The following is a 16,285-nucleotide window of genomic DNA, read 5'->3' on the forward strand; positions in this document are numbered from 1 at the left end:
CTATCTCCTAGCCGCGACGTGCGCTCCCTGCCTAACAGACAGAGGCGGGAGAACTCCGAAGAACGAGATTCCAGCCGATTACTCCCCACCCCACGCCTTCTCACTAGGTCCCCCTCCCAGCGTGGTCTGATTTTGAGGTCCCAGGATTACTGGAGAGATGCGTGTCTGTTTGTGGCTCGGGGATGCGAACGTGGGTAGGCACGCGCTCCAGCTCTGCCCGCTGCATTTTGGAGACAGGATTTGACTCCGCCGGTTGCACCAGGAGACTTTGTCCTGGGAGCCCTGGACCAATTAGAACGAACTCGCCCGGGTTAACTGTTTCCTCCGTTTCCTGGCCTGCCCTCGCAGCTGCTCCCACCTTCCCTCCCAGCTGTTCGTGTCCCCCCAGGGCCGGAGACCGCAACAGGTTCCAGTCGCCGCGTGGCCAGGTCCCGTGCGATCGGGGGAGAGCACGTGCGGCCGAGCGTGCCCCCCGGCTTTCGTTGCACCCACAGATCAGTGGTCAGCCTTGGGTCTCCCCTAGTTGTGAGCGGGGCTGGAGCGTTCATTCACCCTCACACTGGGGAAAACCTTTTCACCTAGTTGTGGAGCGCACAAATAGGCGTGGCAGAGCAGCCGGGACGCGAGTCAGAGGCGCACCCGCGCTGCGAGCCACAGGACCGGGGAACGTCCCCCTCCCCCGCCCCGCACCCGCCGCACTTGTGTGCCCCGCACGTGTGCTCTCAATTCCGAAGCTCGGAAGAGTGATTGTGCGCATCCGGCTCTGCTTACAGGTCTCCTGGCACCACAGGTTATGAGCCTTGGGCCCTCGCGCTGGGGTATGCGAGTCGTCAGGTGGCCAGAGGATTGCGGCGCCTGAAGGGGCCTCAGGGTAGCCGGTCCGCCTGTCTGCCTGCGGCGGGAGTCCTTCTTCCTCCCCTGAAGACTGCGACTGCGGGGTGCTGGCTGCCCTCTGCTCGGTTTAGCCGAGCTCTGTCGTGCTCAGCTGGACCTGACATAGAGCCGAGCAGGGACCCGGATACTTGGAGAGATTGGCCTCCACGCTTCCCGCCGCGTTTCTTCTTCCCCCGGTTGATCTCTCTTACTCCTATTTCTATCTAAACTTGTTTTTAGAGCAACTTGAATTTCCAGGGTACGTGCCACCTGTCCTAACAAACAATGTCAGAGTTTCTGATAGATTCCCCAGGGCAGTAGAGGGTGGTCGAGGGGCAGCTGCGCGTGTGGGAACTCCATCGGACTCTAGAAGGGCTTCTATAGGGACTACTGCTAAGAGAAGGTCGTGTTAAAGAGCTCAGATTTTCAGACCTTTGGAAAGGGTAAGAGGTAGAGGTAGAGAGGACTTTAGTAAGCTACAAGTAGGTCAGTGTTTTTCAAACTGAGGGTCCTGACCCATTAGTGGTGTGTAAAATCAATATAATGGGTTGCGATCAGAATTTTCTTTCAAAGAAATATAATAACAGACAAGCAACCGCGAGTGCTTTGCACAGAATAGCCGAAGGGTAAAATGTCTAAGCACTGTTGGCTGAAACTTTGGATAGGCCACAAGTATAGACTGTATTTATGAATGTGGGTCTCAGGCAAAAAGTCTGAGAGCCACTGCTGAGGGACCCGTCTATGCCAGAAGTGAAGGAGGGGTGTTGCCTTTACTGAGAGATGCTGATAAGGAAATTTCAGCAGTGTGGTTTTGTGGTTAGTCTTCACTTTTCTGTGTATCTTATTTTTTGTTCCACATCTCCTCCCCAGCCGCACCAAGATTCCACGTTTCTTTACCCTCTGGCTTGGCTAAGTGCTTGGAGCCCCGTTGGGGCATCGTGAGGACCAGAAGGCAGGCCCACAAAGCCACTCCCTTTTCCTTTCCCTCTGTCATTTAGCACCTGGGAAGAGAGTGAACAATGAAGCTTCCTGGGGGAAGCCAGAGAGAGGGTAGGGGAGTGACCCTCACATTGTCCATTCACCATGTGCCTGGTCTTTTCACTTATTGCCCAACACTAGGAAAGAAGCAAAGCTTTTGAGGAAAATAGGTAGAGACAGGGATGGGTAAAGATAGTGAAAATACTGAGAAAGATCAGATAAGTGGGGGCTGAGGGGATGGAAGAAGAAGGGAAGTCTGAGGATTTATTTAATCAGAGTACTAGAACTGAAGGCCAGTAGAGATGGGAAGGAGAGGACTAGAATGCCCTAGAAATGCAGGATGCCAGGGAGCCAACAATAATGTGGATGGGCTTGGAGGAAAAAGAAGTGATCAATAAGAGCAAACAGAAAGGGCACATGAAGGAGGCTGGAGGTGGGGTGAGATGGGCAGATCCAAGATGAAAGTTGGATGTTGAAGCCATAATAAAAGGAATATGTAAGAGGAGGGTGGCTAGGTGTGGGAAACCTTGGGTTAATGGGGACCACACAGCAGTTTCAAGTTATGTCAGAAAGAAATTTAAAAAGAAAAAAAAAAAAAAACACATTGGCACAGAAAAGTACTTCCCCTGTTATTTCATTCTAACTAAGGAGCTTCAAAGGCAGGCTTGTTTCCAAAGGGGTGCTGCCATCTCCAGGCTGAGGGGATATGGATTCCTTTGAAGATTCAGGCCAACGTGAAAGGCAGAACCAAATGGCAGATGCGGGAGAACCAAATGGCAGATGAGTAACTTCCACGGTTACTGAGATTCCTCAATCACAGTGCATAACTGCTTGTCTTGCTGCAAGGCTAGGTCTCAGCTCATGCAATCCTCTCAACTCCAACCGGTGAGGTTCAAATTGTTGCTTCCGTTTTACAAATAAGATAAGGCTCAAAGATATTGTTAAGTATCTTGGCTTCTAAGTACTTGGAATAGCTGCAATTTGAACTCAGAACCAAGACTGTAGTCCCAACTGCCTTGCTCTTGTGCTACCTGGGGAGAAGGATTGTACCATTTCCCTCAGCAACTTTTAACAAAACTATGAATTTCTGCTGAGAGTTGAAGATATTGTACTTAGACTTCTACAGGGGAGAACTGACTAAATCATAGTGGGGTAGTGATAATAGTGCATTGCTCTTCTTTCTTATTTATGAGAATAATTTCTTTGGATTATTCTGACTAGGTTTTGATTGCTTTCATAGTTAATGTGTGAAGGAGTTTTGAGCTGTTTGCTTTGCTGCCCATGAAAAGAATAGGAATGATTGCTGTATTTGTTTATGTCACTGAGAAAGTCATATTAAAGGTAGTAAAGAGGAAAAATGATTTTGCTCCTCAAGTTGTTTGAATTTCCTTTTAGTAGTCATTTGATTTTTAGCCAGCTTCTACGTTTCCTCTCAGAAAAACCAAATTGCACATCAGTAAGCTCACTGCAGCCACAGCCCGGAGCAGACCACTCTGTAAAAGCGGGCTTTGCACGAGCCATTCACTCTTTCTCCTACTTCTCCTGTACTGTGGTGTGCAGTGTTTAACTGTTATGAACATTTTCTTAAAAGCTTCTCTCACAGTCCACCCAATGGCAAGAATAGATTTTGCTTAGAGTGTCCAGGGTAGCATGGTATTTCTCCAGAAGACTATCTGTATCCAACTCGGCATGGTCAAAGGGCTGCCAAAACAGTCTTATTCTATTACACAATTTATTAGAATATAGCACTTGACAAACAAAATATGGTGGATTTAGATCAGCTGTTTGCTTATACAATAGATTTTGTTTGTCTTTGACATTTAATTTAAACTTCGCTTATCTGAGGGCTGGGAATAGGATAAGTATGTTCTGCATGTGTTCTGCTTCTTGTTTTATAAAACTTGCCTGTCTGAAGCTATCCGGAAATAATTCACAATCAATGACTTAGGACAAGGAAGCCTTGTGACATGTTCTGAAAGTGGCTTTCTGAAATGAAGTTGTGAAAAGTTGAATTATGGAGACCCTAACAGAGGGTTTTATATTTGAGGAATGAAGATAGCTACATTTGCTTTCCTGGTCTTTTGCTGAATTATCCACCCTGTACAGTGAATTGATAGAGCTCAAAACAAGCTTCCAGAAGTCCATAATGAATCTATTTGATGCCACGGATCTGTGTTCTGTGTAACTGTCCCACTCTTGGTAGCGCTGGGCAGAATGTGCCTGGGCCACATGTGTGGAAACATCAAAAACGTTTGACAGATCAGTGACCTATTTTTAATATATTGGAGAAAAATAAAGTCTGTTGCTGTAAAATCTGCACTTGCAGATGTGTTAGCCCTAAATAGCCTTTAAAATTGGTCGTGGCGTGGTGGGAGATCTTGGTATTCATGAGTGTTTTGACATGTTTGACATTTTATGTATGGTGTATTGCTCTGTCTTGCATTTTTCCCCCCCAATAATGCATGTTTTCCTACTAAAATGCAGCTCTTGGTGTTTATATTTGGCATCTATAAGTTTCCTTATTGGATGGTTTGTTCTTATTTATGCAAATCATGTTTTAATGAATTAGGTTAAAACTACTTTCTTTACTATGGCCATAAAAAGAGAGCCATATAAAGAAGAGATAATTTGATTTTTAGTTTTTAAAGAAAAAATATATTTGATATATGTCAAACATACTAAATTTGCTACAGTCCTGGATTATAACATAAGGAAAAGCTATTCTATGGGATGATTATGCTTTCAGAAGCTGAGGAATTTGTATGCTAGAATCTGGTGTAATGAATAGAGGTTTTGAAGTCTGTCTGAGAAGCATTTAAAATTGTCCTCTATTTGTTTATTTTTGGAAGGAATGTAAAGGATTCTTAGTAGGGAATTACCAATTGAACTGAGCAATTTAGGTAGCCTTTAGGTAAGTATATTTTTAAAAAAAATCTACATACTTAAATATAGAGAGAATCAAAGATTTGGATAACAATCTCTGAATAAGATATAGGTTTAACACTCATGGTCATCTTTCCTTTGTATCTTCTATGTTAGTTCTGCAGGTAGAGCTGAGTAAATGAGTTCAAAAGACTTAGCTAATCTTTGGCGAGGCATTTTTCAAATTTATGAATACCATGTTAAGAAAAGAATTGCATTTTGTGTGTGTGTGTTGGAAAAGGCAACAACTTTGAAAAGATTTTGTTACCACTTTTCACCTTGTGTGATAAACATGGGTGCTACGCAAACTCTGCTCTAATGTCTGTTCAGACTTGTTGAAGAGGATGGCTGGATTTGGCTGAAAGTATTGTAATTTAGAACTAATAAATCTCTAATTACTTTTTCCCCCTCTAAAGCTGATGTTGTTAATAATGTGACTTCCCTTTGAATGTTATTCTCGTTAAGACTGTTACTGACTCTAAGGCTTTGACATTTTTTGTCCCAGATACTTCTCCTGTTCTTAATCTTCACCTGTTGTCATCTGCTAGGACCGCACTGTACCTCCAGGGGGAGGACAAAGGGGCAACTTCCTCTGTCCAGGATGTCATTGCTGCTTTTCTTTTGGAGTGGAAGTTTTATGTGCACTTTCCTATGTTCCCTCTCCCTGGGGACTAGCACATCACTTCCATGACACGCACAACGATTGTGGCCTGGGGTTTGACAAGAATACCATAAGTTTACTTTTGGTTAGCACAAGTATTTAATGTTGCATCTTGCAATTCAAGTAGTATCAAGAGACCAACTTGCACACTATCTGTTATCTATCGGGATCTTCCAGTTTCTCCTCAGGACTCTCAAAGCCTTAGGTCTTTCACATCCCTTTGAGGATTTTTCTGAGGAAAATTTCTCTCATAAAACACAAGACAACAGAAAACTTTAACATGAAAGGTGAAGTGCTGTTCTTTTAAAAATAGTATTTTGACTTGTAGAGCAAAGTGGATGACAGAGAGTAACACTAACAAGATTGTGAATCTCATTTCCAGTGTTATGAGTTAGGAAAAAAGTGAAACGCTCATCTTCAATGTGCAGTGTTTTGTATGCTTAACATTGCTTCCATCAAAATATGTATTGTTGATTCATTCATCACATATCTTGTATGTACTTAACAAAAGAAGCAAGAAAAAGAAAATCAAGTGCTTGTCTTTCCTTGAGGTAATTTCCCTTAACATGTATTCAAAGTAAGCATTCCAATGTGGTATAATATAAAATAGTTGTGGAATTTGATGACGATAGGAAAGTTGCTGTGAGTGAGAAATGCACCACTCATTAGATTGCAAGTAGCAATGTATGATACAGAAAAGGCAAGGTACTTTAAACAGGAAGCTGTAAATAAGCATTTTTTTTCCTTTCTGTAACTAGAATGCAAATACTTGCATTATGTAGACATATTCATAAATTTTGATGATAACTTAGTGAAACAGGACCATAAATATGGAAACTAGGCATATTATTAAATGTATATGATTTAGCAATGAATGCTTATTATTTTTAAAAGTCTATGTCCCTATAGCTTTTACTTAGAGAAATCAATCTCCCACTGTTATGAACAACCTAATCATTTTTTTTCCTCTAGCTAATAACGGTAACTTCCAAAATTGAAGACTGAACAACAGTCGTCAAACTTAACAACCCGATGATCAAATTACAAAACTGATGACTAAAAAGAGCATGATACCTGTGATACAATTTCACAAAATCTTTTTTGAAATATTATTCAGATTAACGTGAGCACTGTCACATGTGCTGAACATTGATTGAAAGAACATAAATAAAATGAACTGTTGTCTGGCAATAAGCTGACTTGTGTGGTATGATTCAGTGGAGGTGGTGTTATAAGGTTTTTATTTAACCTTATTATTAATAATCCTTATAATGGGCAAAGATCACATTAATTACAGTCACAAATGTACTGAATGGAGCACTTGGTGAGGCCAGAGAAATACAGAGGCACAAGGAGAGGTCAGCCATACATGGAGAAAATGAAGCACTTCTCAGCTGAGAAAGATAAAAGCAAATATATCCACTGCAAGTCTCAACATAACGGGTTTGAAATACAGATTATGAGTGCAAGGGAAATATTTGTAAAACGCTAATGCTTGGAGTGAAGGCTAGATAAAAAATTTGGAAGAAATAGTCCGAATAAAATTAGAGCAAAAAAAAGAAAAATCATATATGCTTTTAAAGCTGCATGTCCAGGGACTTCTCACCATCAGAACAAGAGAGGTGCTAATCTTTTCCTGAAGAAAGCTTTAAGGAGGCAAGACCAAAATCCTGCATGCAGTCCTGAATCTCCCAGCACCAGAGGGATGTTGACAAATTGGACAGATTTCGAAGAATCACAACAAAAATGATTAAGGGCTGGAGCAATTGACTTTAGAGAAAAGATTAAAAGAACCAATTATGTGTTGCTTATCCAAACAAGACAAGCAGTAGACTGGGGAGAAGACACAGAAAACCATGTATGATTATTTGAAGAGTATAAATATCAAGGTAGAAGATGAACTGTTTAGATTGGTCCAAGGTGGTGATAACTTTGAGATAAGAGGAAGGAAATAAGTAAAGAGGGATTTAGAAAAATAATTGCATAGTGTTATTTGTAAAATAATGGGACCAATTTTGAGGAATTAGTAAACTGTGTTGCATTATGATTATTTTAATGCAAAAAGATCATTTATTCACTACTAGGAAAACTTTGAGATGAGAAGAAAAAAACAATAGTTTACTTCAATTTAGAATGGGAAGAATTTTAAATGTAGTTTAAATGAAATATGACACATTTGAATAAAGGTCAGAGTGAATCTTAAATGAAGCTATCCTAAAAATAGAATCTTTCCTACTTTCAGAGGTCTTCTGAGCAGTAGCTGATTTACTCTTCTTATAGTATTCTAGACTAGGGTAATCTTACCTTGGTCAATGGAATAAGAGGATTTTAATAAAATATTTCTTTCATGGAATTGTTTCCCCTTATAATGGAAGCAATGTTGATGGAACACAACGTGCTAAACCCACAAATACATAAAAGAAGCAAGAAGTGCTCTCTTTTGTCTTTTATTAGTATTTTTTCTGGCATGTCCCTCTGAAATTTGGTGCAGCTTGGAAGGGAAGAGCATGAATGGAATGAAGTAGCCACTTTAAATTATAATAAGCAAGGAAGTGAGGGAGAGAATATTACAAAGCATCCTGCTCTAGAAGCCAAGAAAGGAAATATTTCTTCCAGCATCAATAAGAAGTATAAATAGATCTAAAAACATTAATAGTTAAAAAAAAAGAAGAAGAAAGGTAACTCAAGACTCAAAAGGATCGCCTGCTTTCCCTGCCATAGGAAGGGAGTGATTTTTCTGTGCTGAAAGATGCGGTCTGTGAAGTAGAGAGAGATGCAGAAAGAGAATCTCATTAACATGAGCTCTCCACTCCCCATGCACTTTGAAACTGCCTGCTGTCAGGCTGCTGAGAAGCCAACATATGCAGGCTTCCAGGGCGTGCCTGCTGCAGAAGGCTGCGTGTAATTATTTCTGGATAGGATCCTATATATGATTCCATGATAATACTGACTTATAGTCTGTCTTTATTTGAACTGATAGTTCCTATATGCCTAAGCTTCTGACACTAAGGTATCATGTTGGGAGCACACAGGTATTTTCTCTTAAGCTGCATCGTAAATGTTGATGCCTGAAATCTGGTGCACTTAGTGTGCTGATTGGAGGGGAAAAAAAAGGCTAACATTTATTTTTACATTTTTGGAGATGTTTATATCCAGTACGTGATAGTTTGTGTCAATTATAGTGGGTTGGTTTTATCTGGAGTAACTTTACATTTCTAAAGTGTATCTTTTATACCAAAACTCACCACATAATTTTAGTTTCAAGATAGCATATAAAATGTCTGTGTGGTACCTTCTTAGTCTGCCGCAGAGGATCCCAACTATTTTTCTTTATTATTATTATTATTTGTTTTAAAATGTTTAAAAAAACACATTCCCCTTATGAAAGTCAATGAACTATATTTACTGGACAGTTTTATTAAGTGAAGAGGATGCTATAAGATTTCAGTATATTTTTAAATTCATTTTGTAAGCGGTCATAATTTCTGTTTTTATTGTAGCAAACTCCTCAGCCCAGAGACTTAAGCTAATCATTTTTGCCTTAAAAAGGTGATAGAAAAGAGATTACACAGGTAGAGTATGCTGTAAGCAAACATTTATGATCACTAAACTGCTTTACTTTTGTTACTGTGCTAATGATTTAATGGAAAAAATGACCTTACTTTTGCACAAAAAATTAATTAAAGTAAATAAAGCTGCTATTATTGACTTTTCTTGTAAAACTAATGATAAACTTTTCTAACAAGGAACATTTCTGCTGTAACTGTGCATTTAAAAATACCACTGTGGATAAAGGAGGGGTTGATTTTTATTTTCAGTGTTGTGATAAGCTTATTTCAAATACTCTTAATTCTTCTGATCATTTATAGGAATGTTGAATTTTAGATTATTCTGTTTAACCTAGGTTCTACAACTAATGTCAAAGTCTGTTTATTATTCTAATTTATTTAATAGCCAAGAATTTGTTCTAAGTGCTATTAATGTTTTTTTAATGAATTAATCATTTCTTTTTTCTTTTTAATCTTGTAATGGCTCCAAAGTAGAATCTCAGTCCTAACACTTCCATTTGCATGCTAAACCTTTCATTTAGTTTACTTTTTACATGATTTTGAGCTCAGGTTTTTGACCACAAAACTTCATGAATTTTTCTTTTTTTCATGCATTTTTCTTTTTTTAAAAAAGTTTTCTGCATGTGGACCATTTTTAAAGTCTTAATTGAATTTTTTACAATATTGCTTCTGCTTTATGTTTTGGTTTTTTGGCCATGAGGCATGTGGGATCTTAGTTCCCCAACCAGGGATCGAACCCTCACCTCCTGCATTGGAAAGTGGAGTCTTAACCACTGGGTGACCAGAGAAATCTCTGCATTTTTCTTCTTCCTGTGCTGTTTGTGGTTCCTTTCTGTCTGTCGTTTAAAAGCAAAGGATAAGTCCAACCAGGCCAGAGGGGTCATGTTAAGGAAGCTGAGGGGCAATGACACTGTATAAATGAATTGTCTAGATCCTTACAAATTCACTAGATCATTGCACAACATGTAAATTTTCTTTAGGTACAAGAACATTATTATTAACCATGACATGGCATGCAATATTTATAATGTCTATTTTGTGAATTAGATTGATTTTTGAGATGGTTAACATTTATTGTCTTCTTAGGAAGATAAGCACTTGTCTTTTTATAGAATTATCAAATGAACTTAAAGTGGTCCCACAAGGTTATCTAAGGCCACCTTTCTCTGGGCCAGTCTTGTCCTGTTTCCCTTGCATGTCAAAGACAATATTCTAGTTTATATCTAAGTACACATAGGGATTTATCATGGAATGGGGATTTGGAAAAGAATTTTATGAGCACTTTAATATTAGATGCTAACTACTTTGAATATGCCATTAAAAGCAATGAAAGATTTATCTTTTGATAAATTTCTGGGACCTAGTGAAAATCCTTAGGCACTCAAATGTTTTACCCCATAGTGCATTAACACATTTATATTCCAGATAAACGTTTCAGAAATGACTGTTTTTAGGCCCACTTTAGGAAGGGCATATTTTGCATATAAAATATTATGATACAGTGACAGAATATTATAGCATTTAGTGAATGATTTTGTGAATACTCTCCCAAGTGTTTTTAGGATGCCAAGAGTATCTAAATTACATTATGTACATTTGGCTTACTTATACAAAATGTATTTATTTATAGAAAAAGTAGTTTTTTGAGATGATTCTTTAACATATGTGAATAACTTCCAGTGATTTTTTTTCCAAGGAATAAGATTTGAGTTGGTATGAACATGAGAGTTCCTGACAATGGTAAGCTTTGTTGCTTAACACTTTCTTTGTGGATTTATAAATAAGGACTTATGTTCTAAAGATGTGCACAGTGCAGAGGAAACGCTTGAGGCAGTAGACATATACTGTTACATATACAGATACCCGATTGCTTTGACACTAATTAGGGCATAAATAATGGCATACCTAACCAAAGGCAAGCAAAACATTTGTGTAGTCATTAAAGTAAAATTTACTTCTTCACAGGTTCAAAGTTTCTGTTTAAAGCAGTCTAGGTCAGTTAGACAAAACATAAACTAGTAGACATATGCACAGTGCCCAGCTGTTGGTCATACTGAGTGCACTGAACTCCCTTTGAGAGTCTAGGATCTGGAGCCTTGTGGAACTATGAAGTGTTGACATATTTAATAGGACAATCCTTGTCTTAGAGCTTTTTATTTTCCGTCAGTGTATATAAGATTATCCGTACCTATCTTGCTCCCCTTGTTCATTTCTATTTAGAGTTTTTAAGGGAAGAATGAACCCATATTATCCTGATATCAGGAGCCCTTCAGGAATTAGATTAGTTGCTTAAAGCTCTCTGTTTTAGAAAAACAAAGGGAAGAAGCACTCTCCCATGAAATGATAGCTTTAGGATCCTTTAGGAGTACCCTGGGGAATAGTTGTGAACAGTTGGATATAAATGTGAGAGTTGACTAAATACAAGATGATTGTTATTCCATCACTCAATAATTTAATGCATTGTATCATGTACAAGATAGACTGAGATTCCTGGCACTTCCTGTGAGCATTGAAATAAAAGTAGCAATCGTTGTAAGTAACCAAACGCTTAAGTTGGCTGAGAGTTGCAGACTACTAGCTGTTTTAACTTTGAGCAAATTTACCTAGCCTATCTATGCCTCAGTTTCCTTTTCTGTAATTGTGACAAAAAGTAGTCTGGCATATGATGAATTCCCAGTAAGGTATGGTTACTTCTATTGCCACCATCTCATTAGGTCCTGAGAATATAAGCAGTTTTAATTTCAATTTCATCTTCCATTCATTCTTTTTATAGTTGTACTTGGTACTTTGTAATATTGTTCAATCTGAAGGGCCATTTTTGTGTTTCTTTAATTGACAGCAAAGTCTCTATGTTGGTACTCTAGGAACACAGAGAATACAAAGAAGAAAATCCATATCATTTCTGTCAAGTCTCTTACAGTTTAATAAGAAGGACATGCAGGAAAACAGGGCTTCCCAAGTGGCTCAGCAGTAAAGAATCTGCCTGCCTATGTAGTAGATGTGGGTTTGATCCCTGGATTGGGAAGATCCTCTAGAGGAGGGCATGGCAACACACTTCAGTATTCTTGCCTGGAGAATCCCATGGATAAAAGAGCCTGGTGAGCTACAGTCCATAGAGTGGCAAAGAGTGGCACGACTGAGCACAGCACACAGCACAAGAAAACAAACACTTTCAGCACAGTGTTAATGGCTCTGGCAATGGCACCCCACTCCAGTACTCTCGCCTGGCAAATCCCATGGACGCAGGAGCCTACACAGTAACCTACGTAGGCTGCAGTCCATGGGGTCACTAAGAGTCAGACACGACTGAGCGACTTCCCTTTCACTTTTCACTTTCATGCATTGGAGAAGGAAATGGCAACCCACTCCAGTGTTCTTGCCTGGAGAATCCCAGGGACGGGGAAGCCTGGCGGGCTGCCGTCTATGGGGTCGCACAGAGTCGGACACGACTGAAGTGACTGAGCAGCAGCAGCAAGCCATGTGTTGGGATGGAGTACTCAAGTATTCCTGGGAGCATCTCTTGCAGACAAAGTAAGAGTTTACTTCTAAGGCAAAAGGAAATGTAAGATTAAAGACCTAGAAATACGAAAAGTCTTAGGGTTTTCTGGGAAATGCTGGCATATAAAATCTGTATATATTGGCAGACGCGGTTAGATTTGATAATCAGAACCTGGGTTCTGCAAAGCGATACAAAGGAATTTATATTTTATACTTTGACTAATTGTCAATCCATGAAACTTCAACTGGGAAGTGAAATCATTGGATTAACTTTTGATAAAGATCACTCTGCCTAGACATGGAGGATGGACTGAGGGTGAGAAGTTGCTTTAAGAATTAGAGAATGTTGCATATATCTACGTAGAAGGCAATGGCACCCCACTCCAGTACTCTTGCCTGGAAAATCCCATGGACGGAGGAGCCTGGTGGGCTGTAGTCCATGGAGTCGCTAACAGTCGGACACGACTGAGCAACTTCACTTTCACTTTTCACTTTCATGCACTGGAGAAGGAAATGGCAACCCTCTCTGGTGTTCTTGCCTGGAGAATCCCAGGGACGGGGAAGCCTGGTGGGCTGCCATCTATGGGGTCGCACAGAGTCGGACACGACTGAAGTGACTTAGCCGCAGCATATATCTAGAGAAAAGATGGGTCTCTGAATTAAGGCAATACAGCAAAGGAGACTGGCATGCAGTTTGTCTTGGTCTCCGAGGTGCAGGGGTGGTTCAGGCTCCCCTCCTCCATTCTAGAATTCTTTCAGCGGTGTCTTGTTCTTGAACAAATGTTAGCCATTCTTGTGAGGGGGGAGCAAATTCAGGAAGAATCTGTGTCACCATCTTGGTGGTGTCACTCTCCTTACTCTTTTGAAAGTGGTTACTGATGGGGAGATGAATAGTATTGAGAGAGGATGAAAATTTTTTTTCCATTTTATTATACATATTTCTGCACTGGTAATTCCACCCCCCCGCCCCCAACACACACCCAGGTGCCGTGTACTCATTGGTGAGTTTTATAAATTTTAAAAATTGACAAAATTTTCTCACTATCAAATAAAATTAACCAAAAGGCACCTACTCCTCATTGTTTTCTTATGGGTTTGAAATGTTTTCTGTCACTGAAATGTATACCTTGAAAGTTGTGAGTGTCTTAACTTGAAAATAATTTTATAATCATCTAGCAAGCTGTATTTTATTTCTGATTGTTTTATACGTTATCAAAGACATATTTGTCACTTACTACTTAATAACATTTTTTGCTTTTCTTAAAGAATGTATAGAGTACCAAAAAATTCATCTATCAGGATTATCGCAATAGCCTTTGGCTGTGAGAATATCAAGAAATGACTGATAATTAGTTTTCATTAGAGAGAAGAGAGAAGCAAAGAAGAATAAATTTGCTACCATATATGTGAGTCAATCTAGGATTGAGAATTCTATTTTTTCTTCTATGTGAATGACTTTATGTTTTTAAATTTTAATTCTACTATAGAAAGATAAATAGCACACGAATACTTCAGATTTGTAACATCCTTGGAAACTTTATTAATGATAAAATTTGTTTATTTAAAGAGGAGCAGTATTTAAATTAAAAATATATACTGCTGCAAAGAGTATAAATTTGTTTTAATGGGTTATGAAAAGAATACTTGTTCGTGACTTACATGTATCAGGAAGACAAGAATTTTAATGGATCTTGGTGTCCTTTGTTGTTGTCTTAAACATTATGTTAGTTTCAGGTGTACAACATAATTATTTGATGTGTGAATATTTTGCAAAATAAATATATACTCGTATTCTTTCTTCTCATTGCAAATTACTTGTGAATAACACGAGGTTCTTTGAAAATATACTATGTTTCCTGGTTCCCTTCAGAAAAGACCTATTCGGGGTTCTTGTATCACCTCTCAGCTTCAGACTCTAAGTTCAGAGTCAGGTTTGCCTTATATCTTGTTGCTGACCAGTCTTATGCAAAGAGTAACCCCAGCATCACAAGTGATGATGTGTTCTGTTTTTAAAGGCAGTTTCTGGGTGTCTAGGTCACATTTCAAAGCATCAGATTGCATGGTCCACTCCAAAGCTATGAATTCTTCTATGGACAGATGTTTGTGGAATATGACTTCTTTTTTAAAATTTTTGCTGTGATTATTTCTTTGAAGTTCCTACAAAGGTAAGCAAAAAAAAATCAGGGTTGTGGACTATTTGGGGAGAAGAGTCATTGTTATTCCAACAATATTTTATTTATAAGTCAAGAAATGTCTCTTTTATACCATTCTTCTTTTTCGAGTTGTTGTTTAGTTGCTAAGTTGTGTCCAACTCTTTTTGCAACCCTGTGGACTGTAGCCCGGCAGGCTCCTCCCCATAGGATTTCCCAGACAAGAATATTAGAGTTGGTTGTTATTTCCGTCTCCAGAGGATCTTCCCCATCCATGGATTGAAGCCATGTCTCCTGCTTGGCAGGCGGATTCTTTACCAAATCAGCCACCAGCAAAACCTCCTTTTCAAGTAGAGTGATGTAAATGCTCAATCTTTTTGAAAAAAAAAAAAAAAAAAAAGAAAATACGCATGCTGTAAGACAAAAATTGTACATTTAAGTTATGAGCTCTTATGCTAAGGGAAAGGTGTACAAATGTTGATGCATATGAAAATACAACTCATTAAAATGAGCATTTGTTTTTACAAAGAATTAATACAATAGATTTGGCAAAAATAAGGATTTCATCCTTTAAAACAATAGGTCTGTATAAATCATAATTTCATGCAGAAGTGTAAAGCACCCATGTATTGCTAGAAAGATGCAACTATGTCTATGAAAAACATACTTTCATGTTTTATTTACATTTTGGGTATATTTTACTGAAAACTTAGGGGTAAAAATCAAACATATTGCTTATTGTTAAAAAATCATGCTTGTAGCCTCCCAAATATCTATTTCAAGGTTATAAATATTTACTAAAAAAGACTCAATCTGTAATCAAAATAAATTATAATTCAAGGACAAGATACTATCATGTTTAGAACTTAACAATCAAAAATCAGACAAAAGAACCATCACTACAGATGCCCTTGAAGAGTGAACGGTTTTTTTTTTTTTTTTTACTGATTCCAACCAAGCAAATAAGTTTTACCTAAAATAAATTTTTTTTTCCAATTGTAGATTAACTAGGCATGGCAACCCACTCCAGTATTCTTGCCTGGTGAATTCCATGGATAGAGGAGGCCGGTGGGCTACAGTTCATGGGATCACAAAGAGTTGGATACAGGTGAGCGACTTTCACTTTGGGGCTTCCCAGGTGGTGCTAAGTGGTAAAGAACCCACCTGCCAGAAATGGAGACTTAAGAGAAATGTGTTCCATTCCTGGGTCAGGAAGATCCTTGGAGGAGGGCATGGCAACTTGCTCATTTTTTTGCCTGGAGAATCCTGTGGACAGAGGAGCCTGGTGGGCTACAGTCCATAGGGTTGCAAAGGGTTGCAAAGAGTCAGACACAACTGAAGTGACTGAGCACGCAGTCCTGAAGTTTTTGTTTTTAATCCTTGTGAAGATTTCCTGGTTAACCAGTTCATAAAATGCAGCTCACTTGGGACATTGTGAGGTAGAGAATGACAGGATATGGGTCTGAAGACAAAAGCAAGAGCTGGATCACCCAGGATCTTTAAGTGGCATTATCCTTATCCTGAGGGCAATGGGTCCCCAGCAATATAAATTACCAGTAGATATTATCATTCTTATTGGAAGATGATGGCTTCTTTAAAGAAGACTTTTCTCTGGGGTCAAAAGTGCCTAAAGA

This window comes from Capricornis sumatraensis, chromosome 3 (genome assembly GCF_032405125.1).
Source record: "Capricornis sumatraensis isolate serow.1 chromosome 3, serow.2, whole genome shotgun sequence".
NCBI lineage: Eukaryota > Metazoa > Chordata > Mammalia > Artiodactyla > Bovidae > Capricornis > Capricornis sumatraensis.